Below are 18,273 nucleotides of genomic sequence, written 5' to 3'. Positions count from 1 at the left end.
CTTCATAATTCTTTAACCATGAATTGTAGTTGTCAATTTCTTATTTATTTACAATCTTTCATTGTCCAAATCCATAGCTAAAAAGCTAGCTAAAACCGAGACCTTTTTTCCTCACCCAGAGTTCAAAAGTTCCTTTTGAATCACCGGCCCAGGGGATTGGTAAATGAATAAATCCACTGGTCACCATATTTTCTCCTGGCCAGCATGATAAATTGCCTTTTTATGTCAAATAGGCATTGGTTTCAATGCATTTCACTGATATAATAGGCTATTATATTGGATGCAAAATTAAAGACGCCTGAGCAAAAACTAAGGCAAAATTGTTTAAATTTTTGCTATTAAAGTTTTTGCTAATAAATTAAGCCTACTTTAGGATCAAACATAACCGTAAACTTGATTCTTAATCATTTTAATTAACTGAAACCTCCTCATCAGACTATTTTAGTACAAACATTAATCCACCAGTGTGGCAGATAACCTTCTGAGATTTATTTGCCAAACGGAAAATACCCAATATTGGACCCAAATTTGGTGTTAAGTGGGTGTTAACTTTGAACCCGTCCTCACCTTTCATAAGATCTTATTTAATCCTTGCTATCTTAAGTTGGTATACTAAATATTAGCAAGGTTTACCACACAGTCATGCATTTGTGGCGGCCTGCCATGATTGAAAAGATCTGCCGCCACAGTTATGCAATGCACTTCTTGGAGTGCAGACCATACTCTGGGCACAGATGGAGCAGTAGAACAACAGACGCATAAAAGTAAAACTTCACCATTTATTCTGATGGGTCAAAGAGTTTACAGTCACTCGCAGCAGCGGCTCCACGCATCCATCGATCTGATCAGCTCTGAATGAATCAACAGATAAATCATCCACCCTGTGAGTCACGGAGAGCTCTGCCTGCGCTGCGCTTCACAGACCCACAAAAACTTTTTAATTTAAAGAGGGGACATGGACTGATACAAAGGGACATACATGTATTTAAAAGAAAAAAAATGAAAGTTTGCTGTAGTTCAGTCCAACATATTTTATACCTTTGTGATCTAATCTAGAATTGGGTTCTGTCCTCATCTGTACAGCAATAGTCTGCAATGATGAGTCAGAACGGTCTCTGGGACTGAAATATTATTGCATCATTAATGTGATGGCTGTAGACAAACACTCACACCAAAGCCGACAAGTGTAAACATAGCTGCAGTCCATACAGCTTGTAAACCAGCTGCTGCATAAATATACATAATGCAAAAAAGTTGCAGCATATTGTCAGACGCCTTTAGTCTCAAAATGACTCACTAGTCGTGCCAATTCTGAGACACCATGAAGCAAGACAACAAGAGAAGCTGGCACCCTCACTTCGTCTGAGTTTTCTGAAGACACTCAGAATGCAAGGATGCAGGGATGAGTCAACAGAAGCTGTGTGTGTCTTCATTTCTCTGCCTATGAGAATGGGGACTCATACTAATGCCCCTGCCACAGACAGTAGAGTCAAACACAAATCAACAGGGATGAAACCGAGTGACACAGACAGAATGAGAGAGTGGAGGAAGGACAGCTGGAACAGACACAAAGACGAAAAGCAGAGAAGAAGAAATGCTGGGAGAAGATGTGATGAGGATGAGGAAGCAGGGTTGGGAGGGGGGTACTTACGGGTCTGAGCGAAGCCACTGAAGAATAATACCTGTTGTACAGTACAGGACCGAACCTTGTTTCCGTGGTAACCGGCTGAGAAACAGAAGGAGAAAAAAAAGACTTGACATTTCCCAAATGACAAAAATTAAGACAAGCATAAAGTGCAGACAAAGGTTAAGAGAATGCGTTTCAAGTTTCTGTTAATTGTCCTACATTTGTGTAGAAGACTGTAAAATTGTCTTTCCTATATTTCCAGCCACGTTTTCCATTTCAGAGCCCAGACACTTTTTTCTTTTCTTTTTTTTGTGAAGTTAGTTGCTCAAAGATTATTTCCAAGCAGCAATATCTTGATGCTCCATCTGTACACAGAAGCGCACATAAAGGTAAGATTGATGTTGCTATAAAATGCTGCCGATACAGAAACTGTTATCTAATGAGAAATGTTATTGGTTGTAATAGGCGCTTGCATCCACACTATCTTTACATCATAATTTGCACGAGCATTAGTGATGAAACGTTTCTCCATTAAACAGAAGTCATGAAATGGCTTTTCGTTTGTTTTGATCCCAAACAAAGCAGACACCGCCTCTCTTCTGACACATCTAAAATGCATTTCACCAACAACTGAACCACATTAGAGGCTTTATTGTTGTATAATTGATGCAACTATTTCAAAAATAACTACATGTGATTTCAGAAGATATAATTCTAGTAACACTAAAATAAAATTGTAGCCCATTTTGAAACAGGGTTACAAAATGTTTCACCACATCAACACACGTCATCAATCTAACAACCATAGCAGTGAAACAAGCAAATAAACTAAATATAATAAATAAATATCACTAATTAAAAGATTAAATATCCTCAATAGCAATGATCCAATAGCATACAAAAAATAAATATAGAAAACAAAACAATGTAGTGATAACAGCAATCAAACGCATTTAGGGTAAATAACAGCTGCTGGCCCTCCATTAACTGGCCATTCCTCTCACTCTTCTGTTTGCTGTGTTGTTATTTTATTAAACACAAATTGATTTTGTAAAATGCTACACGTGACCACAAACTTGCAACTGCGTTTTATCATAGGGACTCTCTTCCAGACACAGCCTTAAGATCAGGTTGTAAAGCAACAGCAACCTTACAGGGAAACATTGGTATTTTTCAACCCGCAGCCAATTTTCGCATGTTTTTATGTGGAAATATTAGTAAGAGTTGGAGAGAGGAGTGCCAGGAAGAGTTTGTTGCATACAGAAAGCTTATCTTAGTATTAATGTAAAATATTTTCACCATAGCGGTTGAATATTTAGCAGATTTAAACGATACTGAAAAGTCAGCGAGAATTTTCAGAACGAGACTTGAGTAAGAATTGGTTACACACACCAACAAACAGAGTGGATCAGCGAAAGGCAACGAAAAACGTTTACTTTCTCTTTAGGGTATTTTCCATAATGTTGTCAAACACGTCTAATAACAATCTGAGCCTGTCAGTGGAGTAACAAGCACTTTTAGTGGACGTGCACTGACTGTGCACAATTGCCCACATTACATTGCAGCCTGTTTTGCAGCAGCATCAGTCTCTCTAAATACTGAACCAAGTTCAAATATTGTTGTCTCCATTAGTCACTTAAAAGAAAAACACAGGACAGTGGGGCCCAGGTTCAAAAATAACCATAGTTTCCCTTTAAGGCTCTCATCAGGTCAGTTGATAGTGTATTTTAATTGTGCGTATCCCCGAACAAGTTTTTAATTAAATTAAAAATAACCAGTTGACACTCTGTAAGCACTGAGCTTTCAAGGGCCCCTGGTTGGGAATGCAACCTATACTAAAGGCATCTAACCACCTTTTATTTTCAAGTAGACAATGGAACAACTGTATGGACTGTGGCAAATCATTTCAAACGTGTGGGAGACTGAAACATGTGGGTAGGTGATAATGATGAATAATTTTTTTAATATTATGAATGAGGTCAGACTTATTTACTCCGAACAGTTTCCTCCTTAGCACTATACCGGCTTCAAAGAGAGCACATTTAATCAAGTGACTGTTGTCACTGTTTGAGTGCAGTCTAATACACTGCTTCCCCTCAAATGTAACTGAAGTTGCCAAAGACTAGATTAAATGTCTACTGGCTAATTTGTATTCAGCTTTTCAGGAAGTTGAATACCCATTGAGAGACCAACATATTAAATGTGTTCTTTTTTATGTTCTACTATGAGGGGGAGCTGGCACACCAATTGAAGTCTAACAAAGCTTGAAACATAAATCGGTAGCTTTTGCATAAACCCACTGAGAGACACCCATGGTCTCTATCAGTGACAGTGACACTGGGCAGTGAAAGCAAAGCAGTGAGCTTACAGAGATGCCTTTATAAGCTACTTGAACTCTAAAGTTCTTTGACATAAACTCATGCTTTAGTTATTGTTTTCCTCCCTTAAGGTGAGCCACAAATCACAGTAACTTGATGCAATTTAAAAAAAAGAAACAGCACCACATGAAAAGATATAAAAATCCAAAGTCCTTGCTATTTCTCCCATTTCTATGACAATCACTTATAATTTTTTGGTCCATCTTCTTACTTCTCAACCCCTGCCGCCGTCTCCCTTCATATCGCGGCTGAGCTGCCTCTTTTCCTGCATCTATCTCATCCTCTCACATACTCCACACTCTATTGTACATAGTTCACTTTGGATTGCTGCACCGCCTCATCTGCTCGCTCAGTCTGCACACCGCTCAACTGCCTCTCTCCCCAGCTTTGTTCATTTCTTTCCATGCACACAGTCTCAGATGATCATTCACATCTCCTATATATCCTCTCCTTCAAAACAAAAATCCCTGTGGTATTCATTATCTAGCGTACTTTTCCATCTTAATTTTGCCCATCTATTAACAAACTCCCTTCAAAAAGCAAATAAGCCTATGGACAGACTCAGTACATGGATCATTGCAGATGTTGTTTGTGTCAAATGTGACCTTGAATCAAAAGAATATACATTCACAGGTGCATCTGCTTTTCTCTGAAGACTATGACTCAAATAGAATCCGTAGGAAGGACTCCAAATCTATAGACCACTGAACAAAAGAAGCGCTTCAATGGAATGGAAAAGGCTATTGATGCTTTTTAAATAAAAATTCAATGCTCCCATAGAATTTCAGGTTCCATGGGCCTTCTTATTTATCGGTTAGGGCTGTGTTTTGGCAATAATCTGATGATTCGATACATATCACAATATAGAGATTACAATGTTAGACATAGTGATCTGGAACGCTAGTTTTGCGGTAACTAAGGGGTTACATTTGCCTCAGGGAGCTTTCACGCTGCACTCCAAAGGGCATTGCATTTAGAGAAGGTGAAATTCTCAAAATTTTGTGCTCTAACTTTTATTTATTTTAAGTGGTGGCTTTACTGACAAACAGCTGGCCAGCCCCGTTAGCGTGGGAACATGCCCGCTGCCAAACCCCACTTTCCACTGGTTCCTTGGCTGCTCTGTACTGTGCACCACCAAAGTTGGGTGGAAGCTAACTTAAGGTAGCTGGCGGCGCCAGTCATTTGGCAGTTACAGCTGTTCTAATGGCAGAGCGTGTTGCCGCATAAACATTATGCCCACACTCCAACCCCCCAGTCACCCGTTGAGTAAGCAGCAATATGGCAAATCGCCTTTGACACTGTTAACTAAGTTAGTCCTGTTAACACTTCTATCTGTGCTAACAGAGTTAACAGTGATTTATAGGCTTGTTACGTTGGCATGGAAGAGTCAAATACAACATGGAGGGATCTAGTGGTTGAAGTCTTAAACACAAAAGTAAATGAGACACTGCCAATAATCTTTGCATTTTATTAAATTATTAAATAACAAATGACATTTTTTTTTTTAGAATCGATACAGTATAACAAAACATAACATTACGAAACTCAAGTGTTTCAATATTTTCTCACACCACTATTATCTATGATTACACCGCTTTAGCCATATAGCACTGCCTGAGAGGAGCATTCCAACAAAAAGAGTTTATCAGCAACCAAAACAATAGTGACTCTCCCTTCACTATCAGAGTACTTCACTTTATGCAACAAATGTTTGACCAGACTTCCTTACCTCTGCAGGCGGATTTGGTAACCACAAGAATTTCCATTTCCAACACTTTCTGCCCTCTCTGCTGCTACACGCTCTGCTACCTGAGAGGAAACACACACATACAAAGTAATTTCAAAACACAATCAGCTACCTCATTTATACGACAAATGCATATACAGTGCAAAAACACCATACCATACACGAAAGCAACCACGGCTGCCCTCAGTACACATACAGCAGCATACAAGAGCATACAAGCCAACACAACTACACTTGAAAAAAGAAGAGCGTACATACCGAGATGGCACTGATGCGGCGCGGCTGCGTGCAGACCACACGACACATCGAGCCCACGCCTCTATTGATGTAGTCATCTAGAATGAACTGGGTGACCTGGGTGGTCTTTCCACACCCTGTTTCCCCACTCACCACCAGGACACGGTTCGAGTTGATCAGCTCCACCAGCTCCTGAGGACAGAAAGATGGAAGCAGGTGAGAGGAGGGATTATGACATAAGGAGTACAAACAGGGTGATGGCAAAGGATGCCGGTAACAAGATTTCATCTTTAGAAATCTAAAATTGTGTTTCAGAGGAAATGGTTTTATTAATAATAATAAGACGATTATTTGCTTATGTGTTAAAAAAATTTAACAATGAAACAAAGATAAACAAAACTACAAGTAAATCCTGGTTTGTTTCTGTTGGGTATCTCAGGTGAAGGGTCCCCTTCGACAAATGTCCAGCAAAAACTATTAAACAAACTTCTTCTATGAGCAAGGAGATGCATTCTACTCCAATGGATTAAGCCCAGACCTCCAACAGTTAACCAGTGGTATGGAGAAATCTTCAAAGTCTTCCAGATGGAGCACTTAAGTTCAGTTTTGAAGGGAAATGAGAGGGTCTTTGATGAGTTGTGGGCGCCTTTTTTAAACCATCTCCCAGACTGCACAGCAGACTTAATACGTAAGGATTCACTGCAATGAGGACTGGCAACACTCCAGTACCCCTCTTTACGCCTAATGCTCCCTTCTGGGTTTCCTGTCGCCCTGCCTTGGTGCTGTATTCCCAATCTAGGTGATATTTCTAAGCCCTATGAAATGTCCATTTGCTGTTCCATATAGGGCTGTAATACATACATATATATATTTAATGTTGTTGGTGCCGCTGCTGTTTTGTTTTTGTTTTTTTCCATTTAATATGGTCTATGATGTGCTCATCCAGATGCTGTCTTGTATGTTTTTGTTGTCTGTTTGTTTCAAAAACTCAATAAAATAGTTTAAAAAAAAAAAAACTTACCTCTTTTTTCCCATAAGACGGTAGTTTTTCCCTGAATTTCTGAAGACAAAAAAATAGCAAACCTCTGTAAACACTGAATACAAACGATAAAAAGAAGAGCATACGTTCTTTCTTTACAACATATTGGCTACAGTTTCTACAGATAGTGACAGATTTTGTGTAGTTACATATATGATATATAAGGTATGATCATAAAACAATGAACATGATTTTGCATTTATAGGGAATATTACAACAACACCCCTGTGATCAATGAGATATTCATTCACCATATTGTCTAGCCTTGTTCTGGATTGGGTCATGTATTCACCTATTCGGATCATTAATCATAAACATCTGTTGACTTGAAAATCTCAGAGCAGCCAGCACAGCAACAAATCCTTGCAAACCAACTGGCATGTATTGCTCATCAACATCTTCAGTTATCCTTATGTTGCATTACTAATACTCTTACGACTTCACTGCTGGGGTAACCCAGTCCCCTTCAGAGGAATCACCTTGCAACTTTTTAAAAAGAACCAAATCAACAAAACTGTCTAAATGCATTAACACTTTGATATTTGTAGAAAAATAATAAAAGCAATGCACTCAACACCATAGTCAGAGAAATGACCTACAAAAGTCATCAGGCGCATTTAAATAGTTAAGATGGCTTAAAATTTACTGTTGTATGATTAACACGTGATACTGTTCATTTTACTCACCAGCATTTCGTTGTACTTCGGATCTGACTTCTTGCTCTGCAGATCTCTCTTTAAGCGGTCATCCAGTGAACTGTCTCGTACTACTTCCTGAAATAAGAACTCCAGGTCCTTGTCATTCCTCCTCAGTTTCTCTTTCTCCTCCTTTTCCTGCTCCTCTTCGTCATCCCATGCGTCTGGAGGCTCATCCTTAACGACTGCCTGAGAGAAGTTACTAAACAAAAAATGTGTATTAAAATCCAAAATATAGGGAAATCCCCTGACAACACTGGTTGTTCTGAAATTGTGGCACAGGACACTATGAGATATCAAATATTAAAACATATTTTGGGAGCAATGCATCTAATTTGTTTGCAAAGTTACCGCTGTGATGTCTGGGATGCTTTCGTCTGGCCTGGAGAAACTTCTTCTTCTTCTTCCTCAGATTTGAACTCAGTCTTCAGTTTATCCTCTTCAGGCGCATCCCCATCAAAGTAACTGTACGCACAAATTAGAATCAGATTTGTGTTAGCAGCCGAAGCTGAAAGCATAACTGACACTCCAGGCACATTGATCTCATCTGGCTTTCCCATTTTCTTCAGTGTTAGCTTGAAATTACACAGTGCAAGTCGGAAGCAGAAAAGCTATGCAAGCTGTTCTTACCAATGACCACTGCTTTTGTGCGCTGTCCGCCAGCTGTCAGACGTAGAGGCTCTTGCATCCCTGCCGTCTCTCCCTGCACCAGGCTGATCATTTTGGACAGAGTTCAGCAGTTTGGTAATGTGCTGCTCTCTGGCCTCATCCATCTGGACCACCGCCCGCTGCACACAGATATGGAAAGGGAAAAGTTCAGCCATCACCTTGCAGTTAGCCTAATCAAATGAGACATCATGTGCTTAAAGCTATGTTATTAGTGTTCTACCAAATTTCACTTGAAAAAACCCACTGAATCCCTCTGAAACTGTGAAATCCATGTAACAGTGATACAAACTGTTTAGTGATTATTGCATTTTAGTGAAATCTGAAGGACTGCTTGCTCTTTTAGGACTATATCATCTAAACCAGGTCATCACCTTTACACCCTGCTGCTCTTTGGAAAGCGCTACAGATCCCTAAAGGGTCACACTTCCAGATTCCTTAAAAGTTTTTACCTAAGTGCCATAAAAAAAGTAAAATGTAAAAATCCAAGCTATATGGTATGTGCAATAACATCTAGACAGATTATCCTGTATATCTGCAATATATCTTAAATATGTGAATTATTTTTATGACTACCGGCGAAATCTTATCCTACATACTTTGCTTAAAAAACCTATTTTATACATATTTATTTTTTTTATATTATGCAATAATATGTACCACTGGAGACACTTAATTCCGTTGCACAACTGTGCAAAGGTAGTAAAGGCAATGATCGATTTATTGATGCAACTTCTATTTCAACTTCTGTAATACATAGACAACAGCTAAAGTAAACTAATGTTTGCTTTTGTCACCCTCAGACTTTGGATGCCCAAAAAAAAATCCACTAAATGCAATAAACAAATGCAAGTTTTCCCAGTATGTTATCATGGGGATGGGCCACTTTTGGAATGAAAACATCATATACATATGTGTGTGTGTGTGTGTGTGTGTGTGTGTGTGTGCGCGTGCATGTGGAAAAAATGCTGATAACATTGATCAGCGTGCACATTCCTGTACATGCAATGTAATCTGTGCTCTAAACTATTTTCCACATAAATCAGAGTATGCCCCACACTTTACAGTTAAACTGCACTGGATGGAATTGTTGTTGTTTTTTTAGGAAGATGTTAATAACTGTGAGGAAGGCACTCTCAGCTTCTTTGTAACTTCAGTGTCTCTTCTATCTTTGCTAGAGGTTCTGATCAGCAGTGGTGCAGTGGAGAGTATAAGCAGGTTCACAGGGTATACCCATCTCTTTTTGTTTACAGTATACCAATCCATCAGCCAAAAACTCATCAAAAGTATATTCAACTAATCAGCTACCCCTACGCTGACTAGGGTTAGAAATTAGCAACAGTCAAATGCTTGTAATCTAGTGAATGGCTGGTAGATTTTGGAGTCTTAAAGGACAAAAAGATTAATTTCCAACCCTGGTTCCGATCTCTGTTTCTAACAGACTGCCCTGCTCAACACGACGTGCAAAAAAACAAACACAAATCGTACCGATCTCCGGTCAGCCTGCTTCCTCCTCACGGCTCCGTATCTCGCGTACCACAGACCAATCTCTCGTCCCTTCAGATGTGGAGGAGGACGGTCCCGCTGTCCTCCTCCTTGGTCCTGGTCAAAGTCGGAACTGTGTCCTCTCGAACATCCTCTGTCCCACCTCTCCCTGCTCCCATCTCTGTTCCCGCGGCCTCCTCTTCTGCCTCTTCTCCCTCCTCCACCGCCGTATCCATAACTCATACCGCGGTCACAAACAAACAGCGACGACACCAAAAACTGTTAGAATCCCGTCAGAATGTCGTTAGGTACCGTCAGCTACTTGCTAATGCTAACGCTACTAGGCGTCGCTTAGATATGTTGGACGGGCTAATGGGCCAAAAAACTGAAGTTAAACATACGGAGCTACACTTATGTTGCTACCGACGGTTAGTTTCTTGTTAGCGAAAGTGATAATTTAAATGTTTGGGCACTAGTTAACTTACACTGCAGCTACATTTAGCTGATGTTGCCGTCCCTACGGCTTGTCGCACAGAATTTACGTCACAATTTCCCGCTGCACTGTACTGACGTAACGCTCTGTGATTGGTTGTTCGCTCTTCCTCTCCACGGACTCGCTTCCCTGGAATTAATTACAGCTGATTGATTAACTAATGTGCTTGAAAACCACTACGATACTGAATTGTTTAACGTTATGATCGAGGAATACATTACTGCTTGTTTTTTTTTTTTTGTTTTTTTACTGTGTGTGGCAAGACGTCATTGAGTGCTTAGAAAGGCACATTAAAATATGCATTGTTGTTGTTGTTGTTGTTATTATTATTATTAGTAGTAGTAGTAGTAGTAGTAGTAGTAGTAGCAGTAGTAGAAGCAGTAGTAGTAGTAGTCTAGTAGTAGTCGTAATATCTTTATCATTACTTAAAAACATGCCTTCCAAACAAGCATGGTGTCTTTGAAAGGTTTAATCATTTATTGTAGCCAGAAACTGTAAAATAAATAAATAAATATCTTTAAAAAAATAAATAAATTTAAAAACTCTATATGTAATTTCTATTTTTTATTCTTTATTTTTCATTAACTCTAATTCTAAAAATCCACACAGGGAATAACCTATATGTGTAGACAGAGACAGTGTGTGCTATCAGTGTATCTGCTGTAACCAGCTCATCCTCTTGACCTTTTATCCGGGCCTTAAAGGTTACAGCCAAGTGAAAAAGATCTACCATGACTGCTGTTGACTGCATGGTTCTGCTGTATTTGGGGGATTGTGGTGATCATATCAGCAGGTTCAAAGCATTTACTTCACATGCAGAGAGGCTGAGGCTTTTCATTGAATTAATAACATAACCATTGAGGAAATCAATTAATTCATGTGAAGCTGAATTTTTAATAAAGCTTGCATTGATAAAGACAACATGACAAAATTAAAATAGTCAATGTGACACATCTAGCAGGTAACAGATTCTATTTCATTTATTAGCCATGACTGAGACTCAAACGCTTGACCAAACAGATTTATCCAGTTATAAATGCATCACATATTACATTTTTAATTAAAAAAAAAAGTAACATCTCAGATCCAATTTTTTCTCTCTAGGCAGCATTGTATCATCGTTAAACACAAATATACCAAGGTCATCATATCAAAACCACATACACAGAGAAGGACCAGCATGTACACAAGCCATATACACAAAATCTCCTTTCTCACTCATACGCACCTCACTGCTTAATAATGTTGAGGAAGCAATACCTCTCAACAGAAAAACACAGATAGGTGGCACATTTTAAACACTTATTTGCATCGCCCTTTTCTTTCAACCCAAACAGGCCAGTGACCTGTCTGATCAAGGCAAACCATTGTTGATGGCCATGGTTCTAAAGGGGTTTATTGTCAGTTTTCAGGCTGTTCCTCCCCAATGTACTGTAATAGTCTTTGCTTCTCCCAAAGGACTTCCTCTCCATGCACAGACATCCTGCAACTTCAGCTTTGAATTTTGCAAGACTGCACACATCCTTTGTGGGGATGTCACAGTCTCTGCTGTCTCTCTGGTAGAGGAAACAGGCCTCAACGACAGCCAGGTTAAGCATGTGTAAGACCACTCAGTGATACCACTGTTTTGATCGAATCTTTTCTCTGTAGAGGGCGACGAGTGAATCCAGTAGATCAACCCCTCCCATCCCTTTATTGTAAATAGTGACAATGCTTGGTCATTTCACCTGGATGGTTGTCTTCTTTTTTGTTGTTTTTTTTTTGTCCCATTTCATCGCAGTGGTTGTTGGATTTGCTGAGGCGAGGGTAGAGAGGAGAGTGACTGCACGATTATCATGCCACTTCACAGCCCTGAGAACCATTATAAATGGACTTCTTCCTTAAAAGTGCCCCTTCCTTTCTTTTTCATGTCTTGATCCGTGAGACTGTGAATTACATCTTCTTATAGATGCACTCCAAAATGTTGTTCATGGCAAATACATTTGGATTATTCTAACGCTTTCCCTTACAAATAAAATATACTTGTATTCCAACCTAGCATGCGTGATATGGTCTTGTGCGATTCCACTGGTACAATGTTGCTTCAATATTTGTTGATATGTCATGTAAAGCTTTTGAAAGTACTTCTATACTTGCCAGTAAAGGTCTCTCAGACTTTTTGTAGGTGATTATCTGTACGAAATGGGTGAAAAATGCATATATATATTTATGAAAGAAAATGTGGCGCTGTGTGACATGCATATTTGCTGCAAAAGGAAGCAAAATGAACCCCTGTGATGCATGTAACCACTTTTTTTTTTCATTTTTATTAGTTAGTATTTGAGTTCCCCTCCAATGAGATAGCATTGACTAATTAAATGGGTGTCTCATTTTATTTAAAAAAACTAAAATAGGCTATGCTGTCTGGAGGTATCACAGTACCATGGAGGGATATAAAATGAGAGTCCTCCATCAGAACATTCTGAGTATCAAACATGCCTTTTCCTGCATTCTGGTGATTTTTTTAATCCGTCTGAATTTTCTGGATTAATTTATAGTGTAAATGTATTTGATCTTGTCAAAATAAATGTTCTCTGCATCTTTCATGGTTTTTTTTAAGCAGAAAAATGCACATGTTGCTACATACCGCATGAGCCATTTTGAATATTTTGACAGGTATATGTCTGTCTGCATACATGTATATGTCTGTGCAAATAAACAGTTGAGGTTAAAATAAAGATTAAGATGGGTGTGGTCTGAACCAAGGCACAGGAAGCAGGGAAGGGTAATTGCCCTTCCACTTTTTGATCCTGACAGAAGATAATACATAATTATCGCTGGAGTGATCCCATTGTAAGTTGGTCTCTATTTCCTATTTCTGAATTTTTGTCTGTTAGAAATTACACTGTTCTTCACCCTTCATTGACTGTTTTCTTCTTTTGTGTTCACACTGTCAGCTAAATCTTATTGGATTGTACTCAATATTCTCTTGTTTTAGACAAAGAGAGACAAAAGAAAGGGTAGCATAGAAAGAGGCATGAAAGGTGTGAGTGTCAGTCATGGGGTTTGTGCATGCTGCCCATTAGAGGTTGCAGACTACATCCCACCCTCGAGCTGTCGCTGTCATGAAATGTCATGCATCACCACTTTTAAATCAGGGTTCTCTTTTCTCTTCACACGCCCCCCGGTTCTGTCGCCATCATAGAAATGATACATTCAGGGATGTGAAGCATTTCATTTCATGAACTGTGAAACAAAAATGTGTGCAGCGTGTCAACATTCATGGTTTCATCAACCATTTTGTAATTAAGGGAATCCAGCTGCCCACACTGACAACCACAATGGAAGAAGATAATTTCCACATGAAATGTAAAATTTGTGCTTCAATATGTATTTTGTTTTCATCTGCTGTATCACATAATAAGTCCATATCTAGCTCTTTTTTTTTCTTTTAGTTCAATATTCAGGCTTGATAGACATATCGTTTTGTCTTTGAGCACTTTAAAAAACAAAAACAAATGAACTATGATCAGCTAAACTTTGTTTGAATGAGGAGTGACAAACAGGATTTTGCCCCAGCTGCCAATACTTTCATCTGCGTCATTATTTTGAAATATGCCAGCAAAATCAATATCTCAGCTGGCGGCTCTGAAGGAAACAGCGAGGGATTGAAAATGAGCCAGAGTCAGAGAGTATGAAATGCAGAAAAACAGTGCCAAACAAGAGGCAGAAAGTATTAAAAAAAAACATGCTAAAAGTGTGTTGTGGGTGAAAAATTCAACAGAACCTTTTGAGTAGTGGAGCAGTTGTGAAATCAAAAGGATGCGAGGAAGAAGGGACTATTTCATATGCTGGGTCCCCTCCCCCTACTCCTCTGCTGTGGATGTGCTTCCGCACACCTTGTTTCCATACCCTCAGGACTACCTGTGATGCATACAAATGATCTCTGACCCTAATGAATCATTTAACCAAGATAAAAAAACCTCAGATGAAAAGCAGCATGTTGTGAGATTGTATTTTCTTTATCTTCTGGCTTACTCCTGCAATAATATATGCTATTCATTGATAGTGAATGTGTTTAACCGGAGGTCTCATGCAGGGCTACTGATGCTCCATTTTGATGCAGGCTTACCTCCACCTTTTTGCCTCAGCATAATCAGAGGTTGTGAGTGGGAGGTGAAAGACCTTGCATCAGAGAGAAATGATAAGACATCATGAATAGCTACTGGCCAAGGCCTGTAATATCTAAGTTTTTTTTTTTTTGTTTTTGCTGCCATATGCCCCTTTCTCAAATTCTCTGCTTTAATACATACTGTATATTCACTATATGTGTATATATAGTATCTGTATATACTATCTGTATATAAACTTCAATATACAGCTGTTGTGGATTACTCACATTACTGTTATCCTTGGGATACAACAACCAGTGGCGAAAGCTAACTATCTAGGTCAGTCTCTTTAAGTAGTTAATTATTGCACTTTATTTTCTTTTATTCTGTAACAGAGTCCTATTTGAGTAGTTTATGTAGTACAGAGTCAGTCCGGATGTCTATCGTGTCAAACAAACACTTACAGCTAATGTACAATTTCTACCAAACATGGCAAGTTTATTGATCACAATGGTTTATGAGAATGCTTGACCAGAATCTGAACCTGTTTAAAAGTGAGAATAAGCAGATGATCGAATCACTTCCACTCTGCTGCTGCACAGCAGATGCTGTGCTAAGCGGAAAACCTCTGGCACCATTAACAGCTGAAATGGTTGACACTGAATACAATGTTACATTCATTATGATTCATATGCCTGTATATTATTTTCTTTAACATTTTGCCTGCGAGCTCTGGAAATAGAAATGCATTGCAATCCGGTTGGAGGCAATTTTCTGGTATGAATCTTTAATGTCAGTATTCTCCAGGAGGATGGAACATGCCGCGGCTGATGAAGTGGACTCACTAAAGGACAATTCGAAAGCCTGCAAATGAAGTCCACAAGTGCCGACGTTGCACTACAAATCAGAAAACCAAATGGCTGAAAGAAAAAGGACACCATCATAAAACAACTTAAATAAAGTTGATCTGAAATACCTTTTTTGGAAAAAAAAACAAGAAAACAAAACAAAAAACAAAACAAAAAACTATATTACTGTACTGCATTTGTATATACACAAATGTACACATAAATGTGCATATAAGTAATGGATATAATGTGAAAGAGAATATATGCCTCTGAAAGATGTTCACAGTTTATAAAACTGTTCAAAAACAGTACTGAAATACGATCTATGAAAATGTGATTCCAATCCTGAATATATGCATGTATTTGATAGAAAGTGAGAGGCCCTGGTGGCTCACTGATTGGATGGGCAGTGAACTGAGCAGGCAGCCCCAAAGTGGCTCTGAAATGTACATTCATATGCTGCCTGCTGTAGTAAAATATGCACACTGTCACTCATTTAAATTGCACTAAATGTGCACGAGGCAGGAAACTGCTCTGCATAACTATCCCTTCAATCTAAGCCTTGTCTCTCTCTCCTCCTATTTTCAGCATGGATAGTGCTCTCTCTCTCTCTCTCTCTCTCTCTCTCTCTCTCTCTCATTTGACTGTAGCAACATCAATTGTGTAAATATGATGGACCTTGCACCTGGACGCACATTAATAACACATCACAATTAAAAGAAATATATGCAGAATAAATACATTTGTGTAAAAGAAACATGAATACTTCTGGTAGCTGACATCACAAACCATTACTCTCACACCCTCATCCTTACAGACAAGGCTACTTCTCACACACAAAAATGCACGGCACACACTTGGATGAGTCAGACACATGGGTCAGGTGACCCCTCCCTTCATAGCTGAGTCACCGGTGACGTAGTCTGCAAGAACAGCTTCATATCAGACATGTGACAGAGACCTTAGCCCCTCCTTTTCCATGTCTAAGTGAATTTGTTGCCTGCTGAATCTATTTTAGATACGTGACAGATTGCCATATGGTGAAGGTCTTGCAGATGCTCTGCTTTCTCTCCTACCTTTTCCTTCCTTATTTACCCCAATTCATAACCATCTCTTTTCCTAATTTATCTCTATGTACTCTACAGACAGGTGGTGCATGTGCTCTTGTGATGCTATCTGATAAGGAAGTATAAGAGTAAGCAAACACTATTATGGCAGTCTTAAGCTAAGTTTCTATTTGGGTCATCTGTCAGTTCTATTAGAGCAGTGATCAGAAAGAAGTAAATGTGGAAAGATTAGGAAATTTGTCTTTCATCCTTTGCTGTCAGAGTCGCTCTCCTCCTGAGAGACACCTTCTTGTTATCCTGAATGTCACTCCTCTCTCTCCCCTGCTTGCTTCCTGTAGACCTCATTGAGCAGCTGGATCTCCTCCTGATACCCTGAGCTCTCCTGTGTCTGCCGGCGGCTGTTCTGCCGGTGAGCCTCCACAGTGTCAGGTATAGTGATATTGATGGTCTCCGCCTCCGGGTTGCCGCTGCTGGGGATGAGCAAGGAGTAGGAAGCCGTCTCACCCAGGTCGCAGGAGACAAAGCGGTTCTCCCGTCGCGAGTAACGCAGCGACGGCGAGCGGGCGTGGGTGGAGGACTGGCTGATGTTGGAGATGATGGAGACGCTGTCCATGGCCTCCTCATTGTCGCAGATCTCCAGGACCTCGAGGTGGATCTTGACGTTGGTGTCCCCAACACCAGCTCCGATACCCATCCCCATTCCAATCTCCATACCCATCCCTACGTTACTGACGTTCACGTCTCCAGTCTGGCCTCCTGATGCAGGGTCATCTGCACTGGGCTCATGGCCGACTGATTTGGAGCGATATACCTCCACCTTCGAAGCAGAGGGAGATTTATAATTCATAATTCAAGTCATTCAGTCATTCATACTTCAACAGTATTCGGCCAACATTTTTTTTCAGTTTTTTTCTGAAAATTAAATATTTTCTTAATCAATAAACCCAGTCTCAACACAGGGATCATTCATGTCCTATCATATTTTGTCCTGGAATTCAGTGTACATTACATAGTGTATGTCTTATTTTACATTATGTTTTATATCAAACAACTTAGCAAACTGGCTTGATTTCTTTAAAAAATATGGGTTGTTTTTTCCCCCTAGCTTTTTAAAAACAAAAACAAAAAAAACCAAAACAAAACAATTTGTTTCGGGGTTAAAAGGTTTAAATATTTGTGAAAGGCATCTGAAAGCAACATAAGAAAAGGAAGATGTTGCACCAGATACCAATAAGATATTTCCAACACCTGTAAATGACTTGCTATTGACAATGTTGAGAATGAAGATGGTTGCTGAAAGATTTGAGTTCGGGCAAAAAGCTTATTTACTTTCTTTTGCTGGGAGTTTGATGACTGATATAGCTGTGTGTTACGTAAGCTAGAGTCAGGGGAGATTAGTTTAGTTTAGCAAAAAGAATGGAGGCAGAGGGAAACAGCTGGTCTGAGTCTATTCAAAGCTCAAAAATCCACCTCTTCAACTCTACAGCACGCAACTCCCTGTTAAATCACAAACTTGTCTTTAGTTTTTGTTTCTGGATTAAGCCTGGCTGTCTGTTTCCTCCTGCTTCCAGTATTTACAACCTGGATACAACCTGGACCCTATTTTACAGTGTTTTTGTGTCTGGGTGACTGGTCAAATATTGAGATGTTGGTGAAGATCCTTAGTCATCCTGGTCATGATATTTCTAACTGCTATATTGTAGGCGACCTGACTTGCTTGAGTCTCTCAAAGACAAATTCCCCCTCTGTGGGATTATTAAAGTTTGTTTTTTTTTAATTGATCTTATTTCATATCTAATCCATGAAGTGTCTTCAGTTTGTGGAGTGAAGAATTAAGAGAGCTGCAGAGGCGAAACAGGCTGCAATGTAATCTCTAAGGGATACTGTTGTGCACCAATTT

The 18,273-nt window shown here is 39.4% G+C and overlaps 1 protein-coding gene across 1 annotated transcript in view; it reads right to left on the bottom strand.

Moving 5' to 3' along the window:
- Nucleotides 1-18,273, bottom strand: part of LOC121943445 (extracellular calcium-sensing receptor-like) — a 47,047-nt gene that overhangs the window by 27,533 nt on the left and 1,241 nt on the right. The window lies entirely within an intron of this gene.

Source organism: Plectropomus leopardus, chromosome 5, assembly GCF_008729295.1.
Source record: "Plectropomus leopardus isolate mb chromosome 5, YSFRI_Pleo_2.0, whole genome shotgun sequence".
In the NCBI taxonomy this organism is placed as follows: Eukaryota; Metazoa; Chordata; class Actinopteri; order Perciformes; family Serranidae; genus Plectropomus; species Plectropomus leopardus.
The sequence above is the reverse complement of the archived record's forward strand: the minus strand, read 5'-3'. Positions and strand labels throughout refer to the sequence as shown.